Consider the following 27,605-nt stretch of genomic DNA (forward strand, 5'->3'; position numbering starts at 1 on the left):
GAATATTGCAGAACCTGAATTACTTATTATTTGATATCATAACTTTTACTTTTGCTTTCGCCTGAGAATGTTCTGGGTATTTCAATTTTATTCCTTGTCTTTTGGACCCCATATATTTCATGTATTGACAGGCTGACCGAGCATCTGTGTGAGAGAGAGTTTCTAGAGAAACGCTTCAACAGTGTGACTCACACAAATTTATTCAAAGCTGTCATAAACAAAGACATGAAACGCTGCAATTTCTGCTCGCTATCCCTCCAGAGAGGAGTGTAACCTCGCTGTCCTCACCGTCATCTGTGAGGCTCTCTGACTCCCGTCGTTTCCGTCTCATCACAGCTCCTGTATTGTTCTCCATCAGTCCTGACGGAGACATTTAAAAGGGTTTTCAAACAAGAATCTGGGGGAGATTGGAGAGAAAAGAAAGACTTAACATGTTCTGTAGGACTGCCGGAGTTTATGTTATTAAAATTGAATTTAGTAAAAATATATTTAGCACATTCTTCTAACTCGCTGCTTTGAAATGGTATTTCTGTCAGGACCACTATCGTCAAAGATGATTGACAATTAGCACACGGTCTGGATTGGCAGCATGGTTCTGTTCTGGGCAAAAACTCCCTGCAGGAATAAACAGAAACAGAACAGAACCAATCATTAATGTTCTCATACATTGGATACAATATGAGAAGGAATCTGATTAGTACGTAAACAAATGCATATGTAAAATAATGTGATCATCAAGCATTAAACAGCTTCTAAATCAAACCTGCCTAACATTATCGAATGAAATATCAATCCTGGAAGTGGTTCAGATGGAAGCGGTCAATTCCATTTGTTTTGATCATTGATGTGAATCTGATATGGTCCTTAACAAAAACATTTTCTCAACTTTTTTTTTATTTATGAAACATGCCCCCATTCAAGTGTTGATAAAAAAAGAATGCATTAAGCTATACCGTTTTTTTTTTTTTTTAGAAGCAAATGCTCTGTTCTTTCATTTGATATATTGCATGTACAGTTCAAATATCCAAACAACTAAATAGTCTGAGGCCATGAAGGTTTTGTAAAATTGATCAAAAATATTGGTAGTGGCTGGCAACTCAAAAAAAAAAAAAAAAAAAAATTCTCTGGAGAGGAGAGAGTTAATATTTTGCGTTGTCTTCAGTACAGTGACAATATAAAACCCAACTACTTGTTTAGAAACCAACATATCATTTTTAAAATACCACAGTCAATCGTTTTCCTATAAATTGATCTTATATGAAAATATGCAGTATTCTTTTGATTTAAGCAAGAGATGGTTACATCTGGGCAGCATCACTCCTTCACTGTGATGGAAAAGGAATAAGACACACAAAAGCGGAGAATATAAAAATGATTAGAGAGAAGATGGGAGACAGATGAGACTCAGGGACAGGAAGTGAAGACACTCGTCTGTCTGTGAGACGCCTCGCTCCGTCCTGTGGGAGCTCCTGTCTGACACCCGCATCGCAATTATCATCCGCCTCGGGGTAATTACCATTCTTAATTGGCAAACGTCACTTAGATGAAACCACCTCGGAGCACAGCCTGCAAACCCTTCCCATAATGCCCTGTGAGAGATGCTCTCCTCTGCTCTGAGAGATGAAAGCTCACACGCTGACCACATCAAACACCTCACACAGGTGCGTCCAGGTAAAGTTCAGCTCTCCTCTGCGCTGTTTTCACAGACAGATCCACTTACACAGATGAGTCCATCAGGGTTGTGACCTCTTGACCTCACGAGGACCGCTGGAAGTAGATGTGGCAGGAGCGGTTTCTATGGCAACCACTGTATGATGCATGAGTTTGTGTGCCATTAACATCAAGGGAACTCTTATTTTTGTTAAATCATGTCCAGTGTAAGAAACAATCTTTAAAGAAGCGCTGATGTCCTAGAAGAATATTACCAATACCTTTTCCATTAAGCCTTTGGAGAAGTCTTTTGACTTTAAAACAACACACGATTAAACGTCTCATTCAAAAACTGGAAAAAAATCAAGGTGGGAACGGTGACCGGTGTCTCTTGTAATGATGCAGTGGTTAATAAAGCTTTAATAGCTCACTAAACACTTGTGCGATTTCAGCACAGCATTTTGTTGTGTCATGAATTCTTCTAATGTTATTCTGCACTGAAAGTTAACATCTGCTTACCAGAATGCAACAAGGAAGTAGTTGCACTGCAGAAAGCTGACAGTCAGAAACAGGAAGTGGCAAATCTGGGGCAGTAAGAAAATGCAGAAGACATCAAAGGTCAAACCATGAGGGGTCAAATCAACAGCTATATGCAATATGTCTACAGTATAATGGGGTATAAGGGTAAATTTGAAGGCTTCCTATCATCTATATATATATAAAAATAGTGTCTTTCACTGTGCAGTTGTCCTGAGTGAGTCACCTGTCTGTGATTCAGCCGTTAAGCTCCGTTATAAAGCACAGACCTGTCTCTCTCCTGATGCCCACGCGCCACTCATCCTCACCGCTCCTGTCTGCACACAGTTTATTATGCAGCACATCCAGGGAATGAAAACACAAACTGTGTCTGAACTGGACTCTCTTATGGAGGTTGCTATGCTTTTGCTAGCTAGTTGCTAAGGGGTTGCAATGCAGTGTTTTCTGTGCAGGCTAGTTTTCTGTAGGTATGACAGGCTCTTTGGTCGAGCAGAGAGTGTTTGGGTCTGTGCTGTAAGATCTGCAGACAGAAGCAAACTGATGACGGACGCTTAGAGAGAACTAGAGCTGAAAGGTCAGAGCAACACTTTCACAATCTCACTCTCTCTTCTTCTCTTTCTACATAAATGTCAAGAGTCGACAATCATCTGTGATGAATCTGTGATACTGGAATATGTAGAAATGTTGTGTGTGTGTGTTTGAGCTGGTTTAATGTGTGTGTGTGTGTGTGTGTTTAGCTCCGTTTATTGCAGTCATCCATCATTACAGTGTTGTTTTTTAACTAATCAAGCAGATCTGTTCTGTTCATCTGACCTCAGAGATCAGCTCTTCAGTTTCACCGCTCTCCGTTCCTCATTAGAATAAATACTGTTCTTTTGATTGTACTTAGAAAAAAAAAACGTAAAGAAAAAACTAAAAAAAAAAAACCTTTGCCTACAATAATCATGAAACTACATTTTTAAAGATAAATAAAATAAGTTGTATTTCAAAGCAATTTATCTAAAATATATTTTAGATAAACCTTCAAATTTAAAATATGTTACAATCTTAAAACAATTTTTGTAAATACAAAATGCATTTTAATTAATAAATAAGTAAATTATATACAGTATATACTGATACTATCTCAAAACTCTTAATGCTCTTAATGCGCAAGCCAATATATATGTATAACCTGAATATATATATATATATTGGTTTGAGCATTAAGAGTTTTGGGTGAGAGAGTATCAGTATCAGTCAAGAGTTTTTGCTCATGAGCCCATGTTTCTTAAGAGCGAGAGCGTCTCAGTGCTCATTCAGTGAAGTCACTAATCACTCTGCTCTGTTCACATTCCTGACATGTGCAATGAACATGCATGAGAACAGAGGCCTGGTGATGGAGGAGGTCACATGTGAGAGAACGGCCTTCCTCTCCTCCTGCTGCCATCAGGCACAATAATTACTGTTCTTCAATCCTCTTAAACACACTCTTCATTACCCCCTGAACCTCATCTGATCTAGAAACTGCAGGATTATCACTCAAGTTTCTGTCCGGGACAGAGATCGAGAGCTTTCAGAGTGCTGACGCTTGACAGACGTGTGTCCTATGCAAGAAATTAAAATAAAAGAGGAAACATGACAACAAAGCGCTTCTTATTCTTGCCAGTCATGAGACATGAGCTGTTATTAACCCTCTGCTTGAGCAGCGTTCAGCACAAACCAGTGTTCACGTGGAAGGAACTCATTACTGGTGCCCACACACACACACACACACACACACACACACACACACTCACACACACACTCACACCTTACACACACACACTCACACCTTACACTCTCTCTGTCTCTCTGTCTCTCTCTGTCTCTCTCTCTCTCTCTCTCTCTCTCACACACACACACAAATACACACACACACACACACACACACAAACACTCACACACTCACACATACACACACTGTTTCCAATAACAACAAGCGAGACATTTCTGATTCATCCGACTGTAAACTGAATAACCTCACCATGCAGGTCAAAGTTCACAGTAATAAAGACGTCACACGTTTAACAGCCAAGAACAGATGAAAGCCAGTGTTACAGACCAGGAATGAACACAAAAGCCATCCGTAGCATTAAAGATACACACCGGCACCAAGCAGCCATCGGACACTTGACCTGACGCTCAGTCTGAGGTCACGGGGTCAAACCGCTCTTCTGAAGCAGGATCATCAGTCTGTTTCTGACCAGAGATCAGAGCCACTGCCAGGTCAAACCTCAAACCTTTCTCAATGAGACTCAGTGAAGAGAAAACAGAGACGTCTGCTTAAGTTTCCAGCTGCTTCAGAAGACACTTCAATAATATAATCTTGGCAAAATATGAATACATACATACATACATATATATATATATATATATATATATATATATATATATATATATATATATATATATATATATATATATATATATATATATAATTAAAATGATAAAAATATCAAATGAAGATTTCACTTTTCTTGCATCAGTAACTTATTTGTGGTGTCCATAGAGAGAGAGAGAGAGTAATAATATGCATAATATATAGCATGCATATTACTAGCATATTGGCTGTAAGCATTAGTGCTTATTAATGTCTTATTCTGCATGAGCATATTTAATACCCCTTTTCCCTATTCCTAATCTTAACTACTACAGCAATATGCAGCACATTAGGAGTTTGAGGAAAAACTCTTGTCTAACAGTGAATATGTGTTCCCAAGATTTCTTATCAAATTATACTATTCTCTATAGTTTCACATTAATAACTGTCTCGTTTGTGGTGTCTGTGTTTGGAGAGAATTAGATATATTTCTGAGTTGATAGTGTAAATAAATGACTGACAATGCATGGTGTGACTCGGTTCAGTGCGGTCAGGTTTGATGAAGAGCGGAGGAACAGAGATGTGCTTCAGAGCGCTGCGATCAGCACAGCTCCTGCGCTTCATTACTTGATTTATAGCGGCTCATTGTTGAAGAGAGTGAGTGGGAGTGTTTGATCCGCAGACGAGAGCTGGAGAGGAACAACCTCTGATGAGTGTGAGACCTGGATCAACACATCATTACACGAGCATTACAGAGCAGAGCAATCCAGAACCTCAGGAGTGTGATGTCACAGGACAGATGCTTTCACTCTGTTAAACTCTTCTGTCAAACTGTCTGAGAGATGACAAGAGATGATCCAGAGCCCACACACACACAAAAACACACACACACACTCGCACGCACACACGCACACACACAAAACACACACTCACACACACACACACACACACACACGCACACACACACACTCACTCGCACGCACACACACACACACACACGCACACTCACTCGCACGCACACACACTCACTCGCACACACACACACACACACTCACTCGCACGCACACACACACACACTCACTCGCACACACACACACACACACACTCACTCGCACACACACACACACACACTCACTCGCACACACACACACACACACACACACACACACTCACTCGCACGCACACACACAGGTAAATTACTGAGAGCATTCTTACACATAATATCGTCTCATAGTACGATGATATTACAGTTAAAAAGAAGAACAAACTTTCACAAATAATTAATCAGGCCATAAACAACGTTCACTTCAGGGTCTTATTTGATGGATTTTTTTTCTTTGTATATTGCTACAGATGATTTGGAATGTGTAATGGGGTAGTGTTAATTGTTGACATTTGTTTAATTCTATATCTGTGATGTTAATGTGGGATGTGCTTTTAAAGTATTAAAGTGGTTATATTCATATCACGAATGTCAAAGACATTTCCGCTCTGTGACAAACAGAATGCACAAAAAAGTTAATCTAAAATAATTAAACTACACTAATATACAGTTTTTTTTTTACAATCACTTTGCTACTATTTTCAGAACCTTGATGTCATTTTTCACAACTCTAGACACAAAACTCAAAACGGTTATCACTTGTATCACAGGCTGTCTAATGTTCAAAACATTGCCTTGCACATTCACGTCTTTAAAGAGATCTTGCACTTGCACAATCATTGGTTCAAAACACAAACTTACTGTGAAATACCATTGAAACATAACTATAGATCAGCCACACACAAGCAACCGATGGTTTCACTGTGCCCTCTCAGAAGGGGGTCCTGTCCCCTGCCATTCCTTTGACCAACACGTCTTCCTCGTCTTCCTCCCTCCACTGCTTGACCTTCATCGTGACCTGGATCAGCTGCTGGCTCCATGTTACGTATTACTATGCTCTTGCAATTTGATCCCAATCAACTCTTCACTATAAACTCATTCCACAATGTGCACTCAATCATCAGTAATGAGATGGCAGAATTGGACAAGCAATTACAAGGGCCTGCATCTATACAGTGCAGAATACTGTAAATAGTCTGAAAAGGTGGTACAGTATTTGGGGCCATGGACACAGTGTCTGATGAAGCATTATGATAAAATATTAGGCTTCATCCATGGATATTGTAGTCTAATTGGTGACAATGAATCTCATTATCTTGAAACGTTCATGATTTACAGTAAACATGGAAGATTGTTTGTCTGTTTCATACAACTATGCATTAAGAGTAATGCAACAGTTACTTATCATTCTGAGCAGTTGTATCAATTGATAGTTAGATCACTGTAAGGAAATGAATAGACACTCATTTGAAATGTAATGTGTGAATTGCCTTTTGAAATAGTAGCACTTTGAGTTTTGAAAATTTTGCATTTTGATCATTAGTTGTGAGTTTTGTGTCTAGAGTTGTGAAAAATGACATCAAGGTTCTGAAAATAGTAACAAAGTGATTGTAAAAAAACTAATATATAGCATACAAAGTTCATACCTTTACTATAATACAGTAAGTACTATATAAGTAATAATAGTAAGTAATACTATAATAACACAGTTTTTTACAATTGCCTACAGACTAAAATGAAAAATAACACACAGCTAGTGAAACCTTACACTCAAAGAGCAAAAACTCAGTCCAGATCTGCACAACTATAAGCACATCCTCAACCTCACACTTTTAGCACAGCACTAAACACACTTCTCTACATTAGACACAGAAATCTGACATAATGTCACTTCTTTTTCATTTCAAGTCTGTGTAAGGATGGAGTCACCATTTGAGAAGATTCTCCTCTCACCAAAGTTGGGTTTTGTTAAATTATTGTAAAGTTTTGAATGAAGTGTTTTGTTTTGCAAAAGACCTGAGATGCTCAGATAACTGTGTGTGTGGATGTGTTATCTGTGTGTAGTGTTTGACAGAATGTGCCTTGTTTTTAAGATCGTGTCTAAGCAAAAGAAAAAAACTATAATGTGATTTCTGTAGTGACTCCGTGTATAAACAATGCCTATTTAAAGAAAAGGCACATTAAGTAAAACAGGAAGTCATGATAACATCACTTCCTCCCTGATGGTCAGCAGTGGAGCGAGACAGCTGGAAATCAGTCCAGACAGATGATCAGAGAGAGACTGATGTGGTTTATATCAGCGTGTGTGTGCATGTGTGTGTGTGTGTGTGTGTGTGTGTTTGCTGACAAACACTGAGCTGTAAAGTTTACAGCCAGACTCTCACATTCCCAGGATATCCCTGTGTTTCTTCCACTTCTCTTAATTGCAGCTTTAAATTCCTGTTCTCCCTCTCAAACTCCTGACGACATTCAAACCTGCAGAGAAGTGTGTTGTTTCAGTTGCATCTCTGTCTTTCTCTCTCTCTCTCTGTCTCTCTCTGTCTCTCTGTGTCTCTCAGTGTGTGTGTGTGCGCGTGTGTGATGAAATGTCCGTGTTTAAGTGCCTGACTGTAACTGGACTCAACACTCACACTAGGGACTCTTTCTGTCATTACAGCAGAAATGCCTCTCATTTAATTCTCACAATCACATGAGGCATCAGCACACACACGTGCACTGATCATACACACACACACACACACACACACAGTCATGTAAATTCACAGAAGCTGGTCTCTCTCTGTAGGCCAGAGGCTATTCTTATAAAACTCACAGGTAAATTAGCAGGGAAATCATCATGAGGCTCATTCCTGCAGAACATGTTTTGTCAGCGTAATTCTTCCCAGTATCAGAGAGACATGTGGCTGCTGTTAGAGAATCACCTGAGGACTCTCAGAAATAAAATCAACACAGTCTTTGGACAGAGACCTTTCAAAAAGTCACACCTCAAACTCTCACCTTTGTACTGAGATATACAACAACCTTAAATCACGGTTCATTGAGATTATTATTTTTTATTCTGCTGGCCAATTGCAGCATTATACTGCAATCATTTAGAAATATATTGTAAACCATAAACTAAGCATTAAGTGAAAAAATTAATTGACTTGGAAATTGAACTAACCTTACATATGAAAATGTGTACTTGCATATATATTAACGTAGAAGGGAGAGGTTATTATGTGAGTCTAGGAGAGCATAAGTCTAAGTGGACGTCTATGACATGTGGAGTCCCACAAGGCTCGATTCTTGCACCGCTCTTGTTTAGCCTGTATATGCTTCCACTAAGTCAAATAATAAGAAAGAACCAAATTGCCTGTCACAGCTTTGCTACTAAACAAAGATGAAGTGTTCAAGGTGAATGCATACCTTGACTCTAGGGGTCAAACAACTAAAAATCAAGTCAGGAATCTTGGTGTGATTCTGGAGACAGACCTCAGTTTCAGTAGTCATGTCAAAGCAGTAACTAAATCAGCGTACTATCATTTAAAAACATTGCAAGAATTAGATGTTTAGTTTCCAGTAAAGACTTGGAGAAACTTGTTCATGCCTTCATCACCAGCAGGGTGGACTATTGTAATGGGCTCCTCACCGTCCTTCCCAAAAAGAGAAAAGCATTAGACAGTTGCAGCTCATCCAGAACCAGAAGCTCTGAGCATATCACACCAGTCCTCAGGTCCTTACACTGGCTTCCAGTTACATTTAGGATTGATTTTAAAGTACTTTTACTCGTGTATAAGTCACTAAATGACCTAGAACCGAAATATATTTCAGATATGCTCACTGAATATAAGCCTAACAGAGCACTCAGATCATTAGAATCAAGTCAGTTAGAAATTCAAGGGTTCACACAAAACAAGGGGAGTCCTCCTTTAGTTACTATGCTGACCGCAGTTGATTGCACTGTATTTTATGCAACCCAAAATAATTGTCTTAAAGCTGCGGTGGGTAACTTTTGACGCTCTAGCGGTTAATGAACAGAACTGCTTGAGTCTTGCGGAAGAACATCGTAGCCGGAACTACTTCTCTCTGTTTATGTCTATGAAGAATCACAAAGGTACTGGGTTACTCCGCCGCGGTATCCCCGAAGCAATCTAAAATAGTCCGAATATAAACACTTATTATAGGTGCACCCTAGTGATTCAGGACAAGCCAAAAACACGGTTTGGAAAATGGATTCATGGTGTACTCGCTTATTATATACATTTTTCTACATTTTGAACACAAACAAAGTTACGGACCGCAGCTCTGATTGGTTGTTTTCTTACCGGGAGCGATGGAGTTTCTGCAAATGGCAATAGGACACTGGGAGGAGCCAGAGGAGCTTGATCTTTTCACAGATTATCTGTCTCATATTCTACTGTCAGGACATAATGACAGGTTTAACAAATATGTAAAAAATATATTTTTACAAAAGTTACCTACTGCAGATTTAAATTAATTTTAAATAAAAAATTATAATTTTCTAAATTTCTTGTTTTATTTTTGTGATTATAATTTTACTTTCTTTTATGTAAAGCACTTTGAATTTCCATTGTGTATGAACTCTGCTATATAAATAAACTTGCCTTACCTAACAAAAGTTGAGCTTCTATTAAATAAGAGATATTTACACAAAATGCTTTTTTGATATAATTAAATAAATTTATTAAAATTAATACTTTTATTCATCAAGGATGCATTAAATTGAACAAAAGCAACAGTAAACACATTTATAATGTCTTAATAATTATTGCTCTTTCAAACTTTCTATTAATCTGTGAATCCTGAAAAATAAAAGATATCAGTTTCCACAAAAATATTGTGCAGCACAACTTGTGTTCAACATTGATAATAATCAGAAATGTTTCTTGAGCAGTAAATCATCATATTATTCTGATTTCTGAAGATCATGTGACACTGAAGACTGGAGGAATGATGCTGAAAATACAGCGGAGCATCACAGAAATACATTACACTTTAACACAGATTCACACAGAAAACAGATGTTTTAATTTGTTAAATTATTTGGTAAATAATTGTGTTTTTATTTTGATGATTGATGTCCTGATTTCTACAACTTTCTTAAGTTTCCAGGTCACAAGTGTTTATTTTTCCCTCTTAGTCTTTGTGTTTTCATGCTCTCATGTTTATCTTTTTATTTCTCAACAAAGTGAAGTTATTCTGGAGGAGTACGCCCATCTAATCTTCCAATTACTATCCAAAACAGCACTTATTGTTTACATACATGTTTTTACATTGTACTCATATTTATACCTGCATGTAATTAAATCTGTAATTAATATCTGTAATTACATGTACATTTATAATTACACTATTGACCCATCCCTTACACCTTAACCCACCCTTGAACCTGTCCCTAACCTTATACCGTATCCCACCACAATAGCAGCAAAAGTGTTTTGCAATGCAACATGAACACAAAAGGTACATTATACTTATTTTTATATAAGTACAGAGTAGTTAAGGCCACTCAATATAAAGTGGGACCAAAACAGCCACTTACCATTTCCGTTGTTAGTTCTTTTGGCATCCCCCTCCTCCCCATCGCCTCCTTTTTATGCATACTTATTTATTTATCTTTCTGTCCATTGCAGACATCAAGCCAAATCTGTTTACCACCAATGCTTAGATTATATTGGCACACAAACTCCTGAAATCATATCCCAGGAATCTTGTTATTTAATAAATCACATTCAGGTTCTTCAGCTCCAACTCTTCAGATCTACAGAGAAACATTAATGTGTGTTCATGCTCAGAGTATTTACAGTGTTTGCGTGTTTACATCAGTGTGCTGATTATTAACATCTGAGAGAATGCTTGTAAACATTGCCAGACGCTGCATTCCAGCAGTAAAACACACACACACACACACACACACACACACACACACACACACACACACACCCAGAGAGAGAAACATACACATTTTTAGTCCACTTAAAAGAAGTAACTTACAGGGACAGAAATATTATAGATCCAGTAAAATACAAGATCATGGATCAGTGGCACGCAACAGGTCTTCACAACAGGTCTCCTCCATACAGTATATGATATGCCTATGATAGAAGACAAAGCACAGTACTTTTCTAGGCGTTTATCCCTCTTTCTGGACATCCCAAGCTGTTGAAGCCCTCTTACAGCGAACCTGTGTGTGTGTGTGTGTCCTCAGCTGCCAAATATAAAAACATTTAATCTGTCTCGATAACCTATTTCTGAAATGGTATCTAGGAGTGGTTGATATTTAATGACTTTAGTCATGAAAGCTTTTTTCATACCAGAGTCAAAGTTGCATGCAACCTCGAAAACAAACACCTCTCTACACGCATTAATCACAACAACATCTGGTGTGTTAGCAGACAGATGAGAAAATATTTCAGAATTACTGTTGAGATACTGAAATATGGATGAATTTACGCAGGGATGTTTGTATATTCTTACTGAATGTGATAAATGGTTTGATATGTCTTTCACTATTCTGTTGTGGCATGCTGTGTACATTCCTTTGTAAGCATGACAGCGTTCGGGATGTGTGGCAGTGTTTCTGTGATCTGTTCTGTAGTGTGATGTAGACTGTGAGGAACATGAGCTGTAGGAAACCAGATAGAAAGGTTGAGTCTAGTAGGAAGAACGTGTAATCTGGCTTCGACTGTGAAAATAACAACGTCCTCGCTGAGTGCAGTATTCTTGAGAAATGAGAGAGAAACAGCGTGATCAGCAGAGGGAAGACATGTTTCCCCTGAAGGTTCAGTCCAGTGTTGTTTTTGGTGATACTGATGTAAATCCATCAGGCACCTGCGGATGTTAGCGGGTGGCTTCATCCACCTTCAGTGAGGGGTCAGTGATGATGTCCTCTGAGATGTCCTCTGAGACCCTCAGCGTCCCAGAGTCAGACCAAGCCCACACCAGTGATACTCCAGTTCTTACACAGAGGTCATTCAGGTCTGGCCAGTCCGACCACAGACCAAAACCAGCAGAGTGAGTGTCAGCCAAGGAAGTGGGACTCTGAATCCCTGGCTAACGGCACCCTGCGTCTCTCTCTCTCTCTCTCTCTCTCTCTCTCACACACACACACACACACGTTTGTTTTTGTGAAAAGTGTGTTCATCCCATAGGTGTAATGGTTTTTATACTGTACAAACTGTATATTCTATGGCCCTACACCAACCCTAACCACACAAACTAATTCTGTGTGATTTATAAGCGTTTTGAACAATGAAAACATGCGTTATGTCCTCATAAGTCACCCTCTCCTTGTAATACCTGTGTCATACCCATGTCATTATACACACACACACACACACACACACACATATTCTCGCTCTCTCTCTCTCTCTCTCACACACACACACACAAACACACACACACACACACACACTCTCTCTCTCTCTCTCTCTCACACACACACATACGCACAGTCACACACACACACACATACACACACATTTACATTTTACATTTACATTTTAAATTTACATTTATACATTTAGCAGACACTTTTATCAAAAGCTAAGCTATTCAGACTATATATATATATATATATATATATATATATATATATATATATATATATATATATATATATATATATATATATAAATATATATATATAAATATATATATATATACTTTTTTACCAGTATGTCTTTTCCCTGTGAATTGAACCCACAACTTACCACTGAGCCACAGTAACAGTATAAAACACTATAAAAGCATCTGATACTGGATTGTGATAGGAGGATGATGGTATGGAAACACAAAAGCATGAGAATCTGAGATTCTGATCATCTGAGCATCTGAGAGTCTGAGCGGCTGAGAGTCTGAGGGTCTGAGGGTCTGATGCTCCGAGTGTCTGAGGGTCTGAGAGTCTGAGCGTTTGAGGGTCTGAGGGTCTGAGCGTCTGAGCGTCTGAGGGTCTGAAAGTCTGAGGGTCTGATGCTCCGAGTGTCTGAGGGTCTGAGAGTCTGAGAGTCTGAGAGTCTGAGGGTCTGAGCGTCTGAGAGTCTGAGAGTCTAAGGGTCTGAGGGTCTGAGCGTCTGAGAGTCTGAGGGTCTGAGCGTCTAAGGGTCTGAGAGTCTGAGGGTCTGAGCGTCTGAAAGTCTGAGAGTCTGAGGGTCTGAGCGTCTGAGGGTCTGAGCGTCTGAGGGTCTGAGAGTCTGAGGGTCTGAGCGTCTGAGGGTCTGAGCGTCTGAGAGTCTGAGGGTCTGAGCGTCTGAGGGTCTGAGCGTCTGAGGGTCTGAGAGTCTGAGGGTCTGAGCGTCTGAGGGTCTGAGAGTCTGAGGGTCTGAGCGTCTGAGGGTCTGAGCGTCTGAGGGTCTGAGCGTCTGAGCGTCTGAGGGTCTGAGCGTCTGAGGGTCTGAGCGTCTGAGCGTCTGAGGGTCTGAGGGTCTGAGCGTCTGAGGGTCTGAGCGTCTGAGGGTCTGAGCGTCTGAGGGTCTGAGCGTCTGAAAGTCTGAGGGTCTGATGCTCCGAGTGTCTGAGCGTCTGATCGTCTGAGTGTCTGAGAGTATTGCGCTCATGAATGGGCTCAGGCTGGATTTTCCCAGACTTGGAGGGTCTCACTGTGTGGCTCTGGATGTAGTTTGTGTAGTTGTGCTGTTCTCTCTCGTTTCATTACTGCATATTCCAATGCTGTTCCACTGCAATTAGCCTCTTAGTCACACTGCAACAGTGTATTTCTGTCTCTGCCCTCTGTTTTCTCTTCATCCCATCTCTCTCCTGAAGTCCTTCATTCCTAATGGCTACTTTCTGACCATCTTTTCGCAACATTACATACATATCACATATCTGCTTTCTTTCCCTTTATTATGATCTCTCTTCCTTTCTCGCTGTAAAAGAATAGAGTTCAGGAAAACATTTCCTTACACGGATGTGATGCTCTGAAGCTGAGAGGGATTAAAGGTGCTTATTCCATGTAGACCTTCGGTTAGGAATATTACTGAAATTTGGGATTACCATTAACCGACTGTCATTTTTAGCAATCAGCTACACCCAGAGTACTTATTACAGAAACAATATACTTTAAAAGAATACACTTAAGATTGAGAACTTATGATAAACTGAAGAATACTTTAATGTCATTATATCGAAACTTGACATTTATTTAAATATATTTGTAATTACACATTTACAGTTTAGCAGATTTAAAATACATTAACTTACAATAAATTACCAAATTAAAATTACAATCAAGTTCTTTAGCACTTTCGTGCTTTAGTCAACACATCAAAATGTGAACTTCTTTAAAACACAATAAAAGATTATTAAAACATTTTTTTTAAATGTGTTTCAAAGTAAAACTTTTAATTTGACATTATTACAAAGTGCACTTTTTAAGAAAGTGTGTTTAGAAACAGTCATGAAAGTGTCTCTCTTTAAGCCGCTTAGGTAGCCTTTTAATTCATTGATATTGTATTATCTACAGGCCGTTTCCTTACTCATAAAATTTGAAGTGTACTCAACACAATTAAGCACACTTCCTTTTCACAAGCAGAATAAACCTTTTAAAAATCTGGAAAAAAGTTTTTGGTGTTACTGACACTGCTTTAAATTGGTTCAAGTCTTATCTATCAGATAGTAGGCAGTTTGTGTCCCTGGGTGGTTGCAGGTCCAATATTGGCTCAGTGCAGTTTGGTGTTCCACAGGGTTCAGTTTGAGTCCCTTACCTTTTAGTATATACATTTTTCCCCTTGGGCTATTTCTAAGATCCCTTGGTCTTAAGTTTAATTTTTATGCAGATGACACTCAAAACCTGGTGATAATTCACCTGTTGCCTTTCTTGAACATTGCATATTGGAGGTAAAAATATGGATTTCTCAAAATTTTCTTTGTCTCAACAGTGACAAGACTGAGGCTATGCTGATTGGTTAACCCCATCAAATACTTTAAGCTAGTATTTTAAACTTACAGATGATGGGTCTATTATGGAGTTTCAAGCAAAATAAAAAAATTTGGGGGTGATATTTGACTCAAACTTCAGAACACAGTTAAAGTATAATTTTTTCACCTTAGAAACATTGTAAGAATGCGTCCCATGTTATCTTTTTCAGTGGCTGAAAAACTGATCAATACGTTTGTCTTTTCTCAAATGAACTTCTGTAATGCTTTGCTCGCGGTGGTCTCGAAATCTACTCTAAACAAATTGCAGTATGTTCAAAGAGCAGGTTCCAGGACAAGTGAGCACATCTCTCCTTGCACTGGCTTCCGATCAGGTTTCGCATTGATTTTAAAATTCTTATGCTTACCTACAAGGCCCTGCATGGTTTAGCTCCAATGTATTTTTTGTATGTCTTGGTAAAGCGGTTTGAGATTTGTGATTGAGTGCTGTCTAAAGTGTCATATGTGCATTTGAGCACCACATGTTACGTCTGGAAGGCCACAGTTCCCATAGGCAGCACACATCTGTACAGAAAATGTATTTTAAGACTCAGTCACAATCACTTCAACACTGAGTGGGATCAGACCAGACCAGCACATACTCTTTATGACTGAACAAGAGCCGCGTACAAGCTGCGCTACAGAGAAGCGAATCCTTGTGCACAAAAGGTCAGGCGTGCAAACAAGTGTTAACCTGATGGTGATAGTGAGTGATGTGCAGGGGCTGGTGTTGTCACGGTAACCGTACAGTGAGTCAGCTGTTGATCCTACGGGTAAGTGTGTGTCAACACCGGATCATTGTGGGTCAAGACCTGGTCATCTTTCATCAGTTAGAGGTACTATGGGCTACTCAAAATAAAAGCACTTCAAACTATGTTTCCTCTTTCTTAAAATATTTATGGAATTAAAAAAACTGATCATGACTGTAGAATGTATTTAGATTAAATGATTTTAGAATTAACAATTTAAAAAATATATTTTATTTTTAATCATTTATAATTTTGAACAATGCAAATATTTCTAAAAACAATATTTCAATAAATGTATGTATTTTATTTCATTAATAAATGAATTATTTTGGATAATCTGTGATGGTAATGAAATGTTTTCACTATAGTTATTATACTAAATAATAACAAAACTAAACCTATTACAAAAGTTCCTTAAAAAAATAAAAATAAAGCTTAAATTTATTTAATCAACATTTCTTATGTGTGTATGTGTCTGTGTGTGTATTTATAATTTATTTATATGTATGAAAGCAAATATAATCTTTCATTTAAAAATGAATTTCTTAAAAACACTTCCCTCACTGAAGAATCACTCACATACAACTTCACAAATGATCAAGACGGGATGAGCAATAATTTGACATCAGTGAGCTAAAATAAAACGCTCAGCTAAACACTCAGACATACTGTACGTAGTACGTGCCTCTTAAACTCCTCTTAAAAATGGAAATAAGTAATGATATGCGGTAATATTTGCAAACACAAATCCAACCAAATGATCGCTCTGGATAGATGATTCACATTTGGTAACGGATGCTGTGTGAAAACAGACAAACTTAGGCTCCTGTGAGAGAGAATTCACATGCCCAAAGAGTCTCACACATACATATCAACACCTACAGCATGCTCTGGTCCAAACTCCCACACACACACACACACACACACACACACCTCACGGCATCAGCACTGAGTCATGCACCGGGAACCTTAGGAAACTATCTCTCAGGTCCTCCGGATCCTGTTCACACTCGCTGCTTGACTTCCTCACCGACAAACACAAGTGAATAACTCACACAGACATTTACTCTCATTCTGCTCATTGGAAAAAATGTGTCTTGACCTACATTTTTGCTCCAAAAACACACCCTGTAAATACAGCACACAGCAGTTCCCAGGTTAAATGAACACTAGAGGCAGTAAAAAAAACAAAAAACCTTTATTACTTTTCACACAAACTATGGGCAGATTACTGATTAATAAAAACGGATCTTTTGCGCAGTTCCTTAAATATTACTATGCTTTGACTTTAGAACGCTTTTAACATGAATCATTAATACATTTTGATGTTTGCATCAAACATCCAGCTCCATATATTAGGCTTTTCTGATGAAGTAAACTTGCTCTGCAGTGCACCCGGTACAGCACTGCACAGCATTGACTCAGCTACGCGTCCCACGGAACACAAGTCATGATAAAAGACTGGTAGAAGCAAGATAATATGAAATTGCTTCAGCAAATATGTTCTTTTCCTATGTTTGCTTCGGTTAGGTTTAGTGTAGGCATTATTTTCACAAGTCAAACCGTTTAGTGCCACTCGCCGTACTTTTCCATTCTGAACTGCTGCAATGAATAAAACAACCAAGGTAATAACATGTTGTCAGTTTGCGCCACTCACTGGACATTGGACACGTCCCCAAACGTTCAAGAAGCATAATATCATTCCACAGAAATGATGCAACAGGCATGTTTTTATAATGAGTCTGGGTTGTGATCTGTGCTTGTTAAAGCAAGTATCAGAAACTCTTAGACCTAGTAATAATAACACAAAAGACTAGACAGAAGAACTGTCAGTCACACTGGATCTAATGCTTTTTGGGCCAGTATTGTAGAAATAATATGGTTGGGTGACATGAGGCTCATTCAGAAGGCCTGAACTGCTGATACACTTAAAAAAACAATACTGTTGAGCAGAAACACTTCTCCATATGGATAATGTATAATAAATCTAAGGGAACAAGTTTAGAGAAACAGACTAAAACCAACACTTACAGCAGCATCGCTAAATGCCTCAATATGTATATTACACAATAGTAAAACAAAAAGAAACACATAATGACTCCTCATACAGTAGTGAGTTCAGTCAGTATAATGTATTTCTACAAGGTGACATTACTCATTACTGGATTCACAGCGGTTTTGTCATGTACCTTCAGATGATGAGAGATTCATGACCTACAGCAGCACGGGGACATTCTGCTGACGTCATGGCATCTTATGGCAAGTGATGTGAATTCCCAGTATTCAGGATAAACAGCCCGGGTTTGTTTGTTTTTGTTTAGTTTTTTTTTTTTTGGGGGGGGGGGGGGTGTTCTTTGGTTACTGAAGGGATTGTAAAGGTGTGTCAAACTAAATGTCCAGCAGATCAAAAGATTCACCCTGAATGAAGCAAAGTATGGAGTGCCACAAGGATCTGTCTTAGGCCCTCTGCTCTTTTTCATTATACATGTTGTCCCTTGGTTATATTATTAGAAAATATTGGATTAGTTTCAATTGGCATGGTGATGATACTTAACTATACATTTTAACAAGACCAGATGAAATATTCTAAATGATCAAAAATAACAGAGTGTGTTAAAAATTTTAAAGGTTGGATGACCAGTAATTTTGATTTGTATCAACGAATTGTATAATGAAAAGTGCAATAAAAATGTGAATTGATCTGAATTGAAGCTTGTTGAGTTATCAAACAAATTACATGAAAGGTGTTTAATGGACATTATGGTTGCAAACCGCAGTGATGTCCACCCTGTAGCTGTAGACCTGTTAGGGACGCTCATCTGATTCCCTATGTAGGGCTTTTCAGCCATCATATTGAAAGTGATTCAGCAGTTCATTGACTTCCGTTTAGTACCACAATACGTCCCTGTGCAAATTATCAGAATTGCATGATAGGACACAAAAAACTTCAGTGTCTCGCATCCAAGATGGCGCCGTTGTGTGTGGCTGGCCGTCTGCTACCTGTTCTATTTGTGTTTATTTTGTTCGTCTTACTGGTCCAGGATGTTACTGATATTTTGGTTTATGATCGGCAAATGCTTATTAACATCAAAATCACTGTGGATATATCGGCGGGTAAAGAACGAGGAGGATCGTGTTCATACTCTCATCCAGATCTGTCTGCTGTGCCACGGGCGCTGTATCGGCTCTCAGTCCCCTACACTTTTCCCCTGAAGAAGCGTAGAAGAAGACGTGGGAAACGCGGTGGGCGTTCTGTTAAACTCAAGGCAAAACTGTTGATGGAGTCTAGGTCTAATTTTGACTGTTGTGGCTGTGGCTTGTGGGACGATCATCGATTCTTTCACTGGCGCTCATTGGAGCCAGCATATGTATCGCTTCGGCAAATTGTTCCGACAATCATCACCAATCATCAACTTATACATACGACGCCATATCTCCGTAAAGGTAGGGGTTGTAAATTTCCAAAACCTTCGACCACTGTGTTATGCATCACAGTCAGCAGCAGGTGACTCTTTATTAATCAAATTGGCACTGGTTAATGCAAGATCACTCTGCAGTAAGACATTTATTTTGAGAGATTTCCTTACATCGAAATCACTGGATGTTTTATTTGTGACTGAGATGTGGCTATCTACTGGTGACTTAAGTCCGTTTGCAGACCTTGTTCCCTCAGATTGTAAATTTATAAATTCTCCTCAGTCTACAGCCAAGGGTGGAGGTCTAGCAACTGTATTCAAAAACAGCTTTCATTGTCGTCTAGTGGAAACTTAACTCTTTCAAAGTTTTGAACTGCAAACTTTTCATCTTAAATTGGATGAGCCAGTGTTTTGTGGGCTGATTTATCAGAGTTTTCTGAATTTTTAGGGGAAATATTATTGAAATTTGATAAGTTTCTAATTGTGGGGGATTTTAACATTCAAGTGTGTTGTCCAGCGGACCCTCTGGTGAAAGATTTTTTAAATCTCATTGACTCTTTTAATCTTGTGCAATCTGTAAATGTTCCTACACATGAGCATGGACACACACTGGATCTAGTTTTGTCATATGGCATTTCTGTATGTTATGTGGATGTTTGTGATGCTGTCTTTTCTGACCACAAACCAGTTATTTTTGGGGTTTTCTCTTCCATGCCAGACTGATAAACCTCTTCCAAGTGTACGCCTATGTCGTAGGATAAATACTAGCGTCATTAACGTGTTCGCCACGATGTTTGAAAATAACTATAATGTGAATGATCCACTTTTATCCTTTTCAGATCCTTTGTCTTGGTTGTTTTCTTTTAATTCTGTATGCATAACTATTTTAGATAATATTGCACCCTTGAAGGTGAGGCGTGTAAAAACTAAGATAGAACCTTGGTTAAATGATAATACACGTGCACTCAGACAAATCTGTAGGAGGGCAGAGCGTAAATGGCAGAAAGACAGACTCCAAGTGTCCTATGATATATTAAGAGACTCTCTGCAAATATATCAAGGTGCTATTAGAGCAGCAAAGGTACAGTATTTCTCCAACATAATTGAGAGAAACTATTTTAGACCAAGAGTACTATTTAGTACTATAAACTCTATTATAAATCCGTCCAATGAAATTATGCCGGATATGTCAATGGATATGTGTGAAAATTTCAAAAGTTTCTTTGTTGAAAAAATTAAAAGAAATAGGTCTCAAATTCCTTGGGCTACTTATGATATCACAGCAATACCACCTGTTCCTGTGGTGTTTTATCACTTTGATGGTTTTAACCTCCCAATTCTGAAAAAAATAGTAGATCAGTTAAAGCCATCAGACTCCCCACTTGATATAGCCTCATCAAAGATAATCAAACAGGCTTTTGATACAGTTGGTCCTAGTGTTTTAAATATAATAAATAGCTGTTTGGTATCAGGATCTGTGCCTGATATTTTTAAACATGCTAAGAACTCAAATGAGTTAAATAATTTTAGACATATTTCAAAATTGTCATTTCTCTCAAAGATACTAGAGAAAGCAGTTCTTATTCAATTGGAATCTTTTTTAAATGAAAATTTGCTTTTTGAAGAATTTCAGTCTGGCTTTAGGAAACATCACAGTACAGAATCTGCACTTTTAAAAGTTCTTATGATGTTTTATTGACTGTAGACTCTGGAAAGGCAGCAGTTTTGGTGTTACTTGATTTGAGCGCGGCATTTGATACTATAGACCACGAGATTCTTCTCTCATGGCTAGAGAGGTTGGTAGGGATGTGGGGCGTTGTTTTAAATTGGTTTAAATCGTATTTAACAAACAGAAGTTTCTCAGTTACCATGGGGGAATTTACATCCTCGTCTGCCCCTCTTAAATGTGGTATACCTCAAGGGTCCATTTTGGGACCCATTTTGTTTTCATTATATATGCTTTCAATTGGTGCTATTTTTCAAAAACACAAAATATCATTTCACTGCTACGCTGATGATACACAGATATATTTATGCCTGTAAAAAAGGAAGATAATCATTCATTAGGGCCTCTTTTAACATGTCTGAATGATTTGAAAACTTGTCTGGCTGCAAATTTTCTGCATCTAAACGAAGGTAAAACTGAGATTGTTGTGTTTGCACCCTCTAATGTATCTGAGTCACCCTGGGTTGATCTAGGTTCTTTATCTATTTATTGTAAATCCATGGTGAAAAACTTGGGGGTAATTTTTGATAACTCCCTAAAATTTGACAAACAAGTAAACGCTGTTGTGTGATCAAGCTTCTTTTAATTAAGAACCCTGACAAAGTCAAGTCATTTTTGTCATTTGAGGATCTAGAGAGAGTAATGCACGCAGACTACTGTAATGCTTTGTATGCAGGAATTAATCAGTCGATTTTGAGACGTTTGCAAATTGTTCAAAATGCCGCATCTAGATTGCTGAAAGGATCTCGTAAGCGGAGCCATATTACTCCGATTTTATTTTCTTTACATTGGTTGCCTATCCGCTATAGAATTGATTTTAAGATTTTGTTGTTTGTTTTTAAATCTCTAAACGGCCTGGCACCATCCTATCTCTCAGATCTATTGCAGATATATTCTCCATCAAGATCACTTAGGTCCACTGACCAGAAAATGTTAATTGTCCCAAGGTCTAGACGCAAACTTTGGGGTGATCGTTCTTTTTCTGTGTTGGCACCGAAACTCTGGAATAGTCTGCCTTTGCATATTAGAACTGCCTCCACAGTGGTATCTTTTAAATCTTTCTTAAAAACTCATCTTTTTTTCTCTGGTTTTCCTGTCTAAATCAAATAGCTGAGTAAGTTTATTGTTTGTTTTATGAGAGTAGCTAGATATTTGTATAGTATTGTATGTTTGTATGTTTTCAAATTGTACAGCACATTGGTCAACTACCTGTTGTTTTTAATTGTGCTTTATAAATAAATGACCTTTCCTTACCTTACCTTGTTGTTATAATTATTATTTTATAAACCCTCGTGACAAAGCTTAATTGTATTGAATGTGTACTTGTAGTGTGTGTATATATATAATAAAAAAAATATTTTTGCAGATAATCTAGTATTATGATGAAATCAATCCTGTATGATCTCTAAAACTAGTCTTAGATGGTAAAAACTGTAAAACTGGCGAAACGGTCCGCTCTTCTGTTTAAGACAGTTAGCTTTGCATTTCCAGCTGCCAGCAGTGTAGTCAAACTAAAGGCCTGCAAAGAACATACAAGTGTTGCAATGAAATAATTCAATAAACCAATAATGCATCCATCCACAGAGAGAAGTTTCACTATGACAATAATTGTGTTATTATTCTTCAGACTGACCACAACACTCAACGCAATCCAGTAAAGATGACTTCATCCTGAATCCTAATGAGTCGCTGTGCCTTTGCGTGCACAGATCTGATGGGACCCAGAAACACACCCATAATCCCCCCACACACGCTGAACAACAGACTCACAGACATCAGCCACACAGCTCGGTTCAGTACTCCCACTGTCTGCATGTATGTGTGTGTGAGACCAGCGTTTCTGATCTGCAGGAGAAAAGAGCTTTATTCAGCCTCAAGACAAGAGTGCCAGCCAGCAGATCGCTCCTACTACACTTCCCTCTGGCTTGACATAATTTACAATGAATACAGAGCATCTGACCGTCTGATGTTTGCTCCAAACCTCATCCTCCATCTCTCTCAATAGTATCAGCTTGCAGGCGTGTAACCCAACCCAATCTTATCAGCTGCAGGCCAAGAAAACACAAGGCTGAATTCACCAGTCAAGAATGTGCAGCTGAGTGTGTGTGTGTGTGTGTGTGACTCCATACGGCTCCCCACCCGTTACACCAACATGTGTGAGAAGGTTTGTGCAAGACTAAAGTTAACCATCCTGTGCCTTATCTTTCAAATAGTTTTCCTCCAGTTTCTGCTTCATCTGCAGAGTCAGGTATGAGTCAAGCACAGGATTCTCCACTGCGAACGCTAAAGAAAAGTCTTGGACTGTTTGTTTGTCCAGACAATGGAGAAAGCTTTGAAAACTATTGATGCAGTTCTGCTTGATGCCACTAGTGGAGCACACAATAACATAGGTCACATTTAAAGGGACAGTTCACATAAAAAACAACATTTTGTCATTATTCTCTCACCTGTATGCATGTCTTAATTAAAAAAAAAGCACTAAAATCATGTTCTTTATTTATATGGAGAAAAAGAAAGAAAGTGCAAAAATGCATGTTTGCAGTAAAAAAAATGAATAAAAAAAAAATTATATATATATATATATATATATATATATATATATATATATATATATATATATATATATATATATATATATATATATATAGTACAGACCAAAAGTTTGGAAACATTACTATTTTTTAATGTTAAAAATAATAGTTTAAATGATCATTTATTTCTGGGATGCAAAGCTGAATTTTAGGATCATTATCACATGATCCTTTAGAAATCATTCTAATATGATGATTCATTATCAAAGTTGGAAACAGTTCTGCTGCTTAATATTTTTTTCAGAACATGTGATACGTTTTTTAGGATACTTTGATGAATAAAAAGAAAAAAAAAAAGAAAAAAAAAGAAGCTATGTTTTTAAAATATAAATATTTTGTAATAACAATATACACTACTGGTCAGTAATTTGGGGTCAGTAATTTTTTTCTTTCTTTTTTTAAAAATAAAATCAATACTTTTATTCAGCAAGGATGTGTTATATATATATATATATATATATATATATATATATATATATATATATATATATATATATATATATTATTATTATTTTTTTTTTATTAAACTCTTTAACAATGTTGATCATTACATTGGTTTGTTTTGTCATTAAAATTGTAATTTAAAACTCAAAATTTCTGTTAACTTATTATTATTATCATTTAATTATATTTGAGTAAGTGAAATTATTTGATTATGCAAATTCTAATATATATATATATATATATATATATATATATATATATATATATATATATATATATATATAAATACACACACACACACACACACACACCCTAAAAATCACCTTAAGATAAGGATTAGATGAATAATGGAGAGGCAGCACGAACATGTCTCTAGTGTCACATTAAGATTTGACATGTTTCTGATGCAGAATCGTCGGAGGCTCTTTCCTGTGAGAAGAAACATGAAGGAAACACTCATTCCTGCAGCTGTTCTGTGTGTTTCTGAAGCTCTCGCTGCTTTATAAATCCTGTGTGTTTGTGGAATGACTTTAATAAGTTCTGTTTGTGTAAAAACCTTCAATGCACCAAAGACAGTCAATCACACTGCAGCCAAAAGAAGAAACTTCATTTAAACACAAGCAAAAAACAAGATCACAGACTCCTTATAACAGATGCAAAGCCCAGGACCACATTCAAGCAAAGACACAACACAGATTCCAGGAGATATTACAGTCATGAACGCAGCCGATGTGATCTATAACAGACTGATTTCTTTATCATTCAGAAGGAAATCTCAGAAACATGTCTGCCTTTACTCACTGTCTGTATCCATGAACATCACACTGAATTACAAAACAAACAAACTTATATGGCTGTTGTCATAAAAATTAAAGTGAATGAAACTGATTATATGCTGAGTAACAACACATCAGTTGAAATATTAATATAGCTTTTATTAATAATGTGCATGTTTTCCATTTAATATTTCTTTGTCATTTTTATTATTATTTTTTTTTTATTACATCCATCCATTCATGTTTATTTCAGTTTTAGTTTTAGTTATTTTACTACATCAAGTTAAATGGAAAAAGAAAAAGAGAAAAAAAAAGTTTCTTCTCTCTCTCTAATCGTTGTTACTACAATCATCACTTCTGTTTTTATATAGTTTTAGATAGTTAAATTAAACCTGTATGTGCAAAATGAATGCTTTAGTTTGAGTTAATTTCACAATTTCATGTATTTTTTAAATCATGTTGGCTTACATAAAGACTGGAGGTCACATGACCAGCTGAATCATGATGCCAGCGATCGCTTCTGTGAATAAACACTTTAACAGTGCATTTTCATCATGCAACCAGTAATGATAAAGTTTTGCTTTTGCACAAATCAACATTCATGCATCTGCAGTCTCTACAAGTCAAAGACGCCGCTTTAAACAGCCATCTCACTCACTGTCTGCTTCTGCTCTGTTAGAAAATGGCAACGAGAAACAACAATCCACTGAGATGAGAGAATGGTGATGATCCTGCCAAACTTATGACTGTCTGGACTGCACATTGGTCTTTAATAGGACACATATGAGTCTGCAAACGCACACACATCAGCTCACGTCCTAATGTGAGCAGTCTGTTACTCTACTGTCCAGAACACATCACACATCTGCACTGAGGCCTTCAGGAGGCTCACGCCAGGAGACTGAACTTCCTGTCAGGAGGAAGACGGGGTTTGAAGAGTAAATGTAAATCGGTCGTATGAATGTATGCTAGTGAACGACCTCACAGTCTCATCGCACTTTACTGACGATTCCCAAACATTTCATGACTGCGTCTCCGAACACAGACTGAGTCGGTCAGCAGTGAAGAAACACTACAATCATGTGTACAATTTTAATCATTCTGACCTGTATCTATTAAACTATATAAAATAATAGGTAATCAAACTAAATGTTATTATATTTTAATTAATTAGAAACTTCTTGGTGACAACCTAGTTTTTTAAGTATAGTGGCAAAGAAAAAAAATCATTTTAAGGTAATAAGTCTTTTAATGCCATTAATGATTCTTGATCTAAATACTATATATATATATATATATATATATATATATAATCTTTTGATACACTATAAATCATGTGAAAGTGTATGATAGTCATTATTTTTTGACGATGAAGAAAACTAAACAAAATTTAGGAGTACCGCTTAAAAATTAAGGGAAGATATCAATTAAATAAATTGTCAATTAAATAAATAAATCTTAATCATTATTATTATTATTATTATTGTTTTTATTTTTAAAGTTCAGTGTCTGCTCAAATAATAAGAAAATAGTTTATTGTTTGTTTAAAAATAAATCTTAAATGTTTAAATTGATTTATGTTTTCCTAATGCATTAATGCCTCCGTGTTAATGTTTAAGTCACACTCAGTTTTATAAGCTGTTTCTCTCTGAACATCAGCACACTCACAATGACCTCTGACCCCAGGACACACACACACACTCACACACACACATATGGAACAGAAGATAAGGCTGGGAAAGAGGAACGAGAGTGAGGAGGGTCTGAGTCTCAGCGGATCTGAACGGAGCACAGCTTCACTGTTAGTCACACTGCAAGACAGGAAGTCTCAGCTGGAACCACCCTTCCTTCCTGTGCAGAGCCTGGATCACAGGCAGCAGGTCACATGACACGGGCACACACACACACACACACACACACACGCACACACACACACACACACACACACACACACACACACAGAGAGTTCTGATGTTGTGAAATGCAAATCACAGATCATGCTTTGATAGATAAAACACTCAGCACAGAAAAAAACAGGCAGAGACAGATAAACCAGAAAAAGCCTTTGGAAACCATTCCAGTGAAACGGCACGACACGCAGCGACACACAACCTATAGATGCACATGATTGTGCACAGTGTCACAAGAGAAACACTTCCTCCTTTCTGGAACAACAGGAAACGACTCTCGCGTGATCTCCAAACTGCCAGCATGCAACCTGTGAACCTCCATTCCTTTACTTTAAAACAAGGCAAATAAAAGTGATGTTACTGCAACTCTAACACACTTCATATGAGTTTCTGAACTCAACCTCAGTAAAGATTGCACAAACTCACTGCAGCAGCAGGAAAACGCCTCTGTTTTTCTGTTTCGTCTTGTGTAAGCCTCCAGAAATGTTGCAAGAAAGTCTCCGCAGAGAGTTTGTAATCAAACCCCATTCCATGCCATAATCACATTTGGAGAAAACAAAAGAAAAAGCAGAAGTGAGTCAGGCTTTGTGCATACGGTGCGAGATGCAATCAGAGTTCACACCTGGCAGTGACGGCGTGCACCAGCTCCTGCTCCACACACACTCAG

At 37.7% G+C, this 27,605-nt stretch overlaps 1 long non-coding RNA gene across 2 annotated transcripts; it reads right to left on the reverse strand.

The window, feature by feature from the left end:
* Positions 1–185: 185 nt before the first annotated feature.
* LOC113062889 (uncharacterized) lies at positions 186–27,605 on the reverse strand. Of its 2 annotated transcripts, none has more exons than XR_003278599.1 (2): positions 27,365–27,605; positions 186–615 (listed from the first exon to the last, which is right to left on the reverse strand). It is a non-coding gene; the product is annotated as an uncharacterized LOC113062889 (long non-coding RNA). The 2 variants fall into 2 exon arrangements; XR_003278600.1 differs by lacking the exon at positions 27,365–27,605 and adding an exon at positions 10,957–11,279.

This window comes from Carassius auratus, chromosome 45 (genome assembly GCF_003368295.1).
Source record: "Carassius auratus strain Wakin chromosome 45, ASM336829v1, whole genome shotgun sequence".
NCBI classification, from domain to species: Eukaryota; Metazoa; Chordata; class Actinopteri; order Cypriniformes; family Cyprinidae; genus Carassius; species Carassius auratus.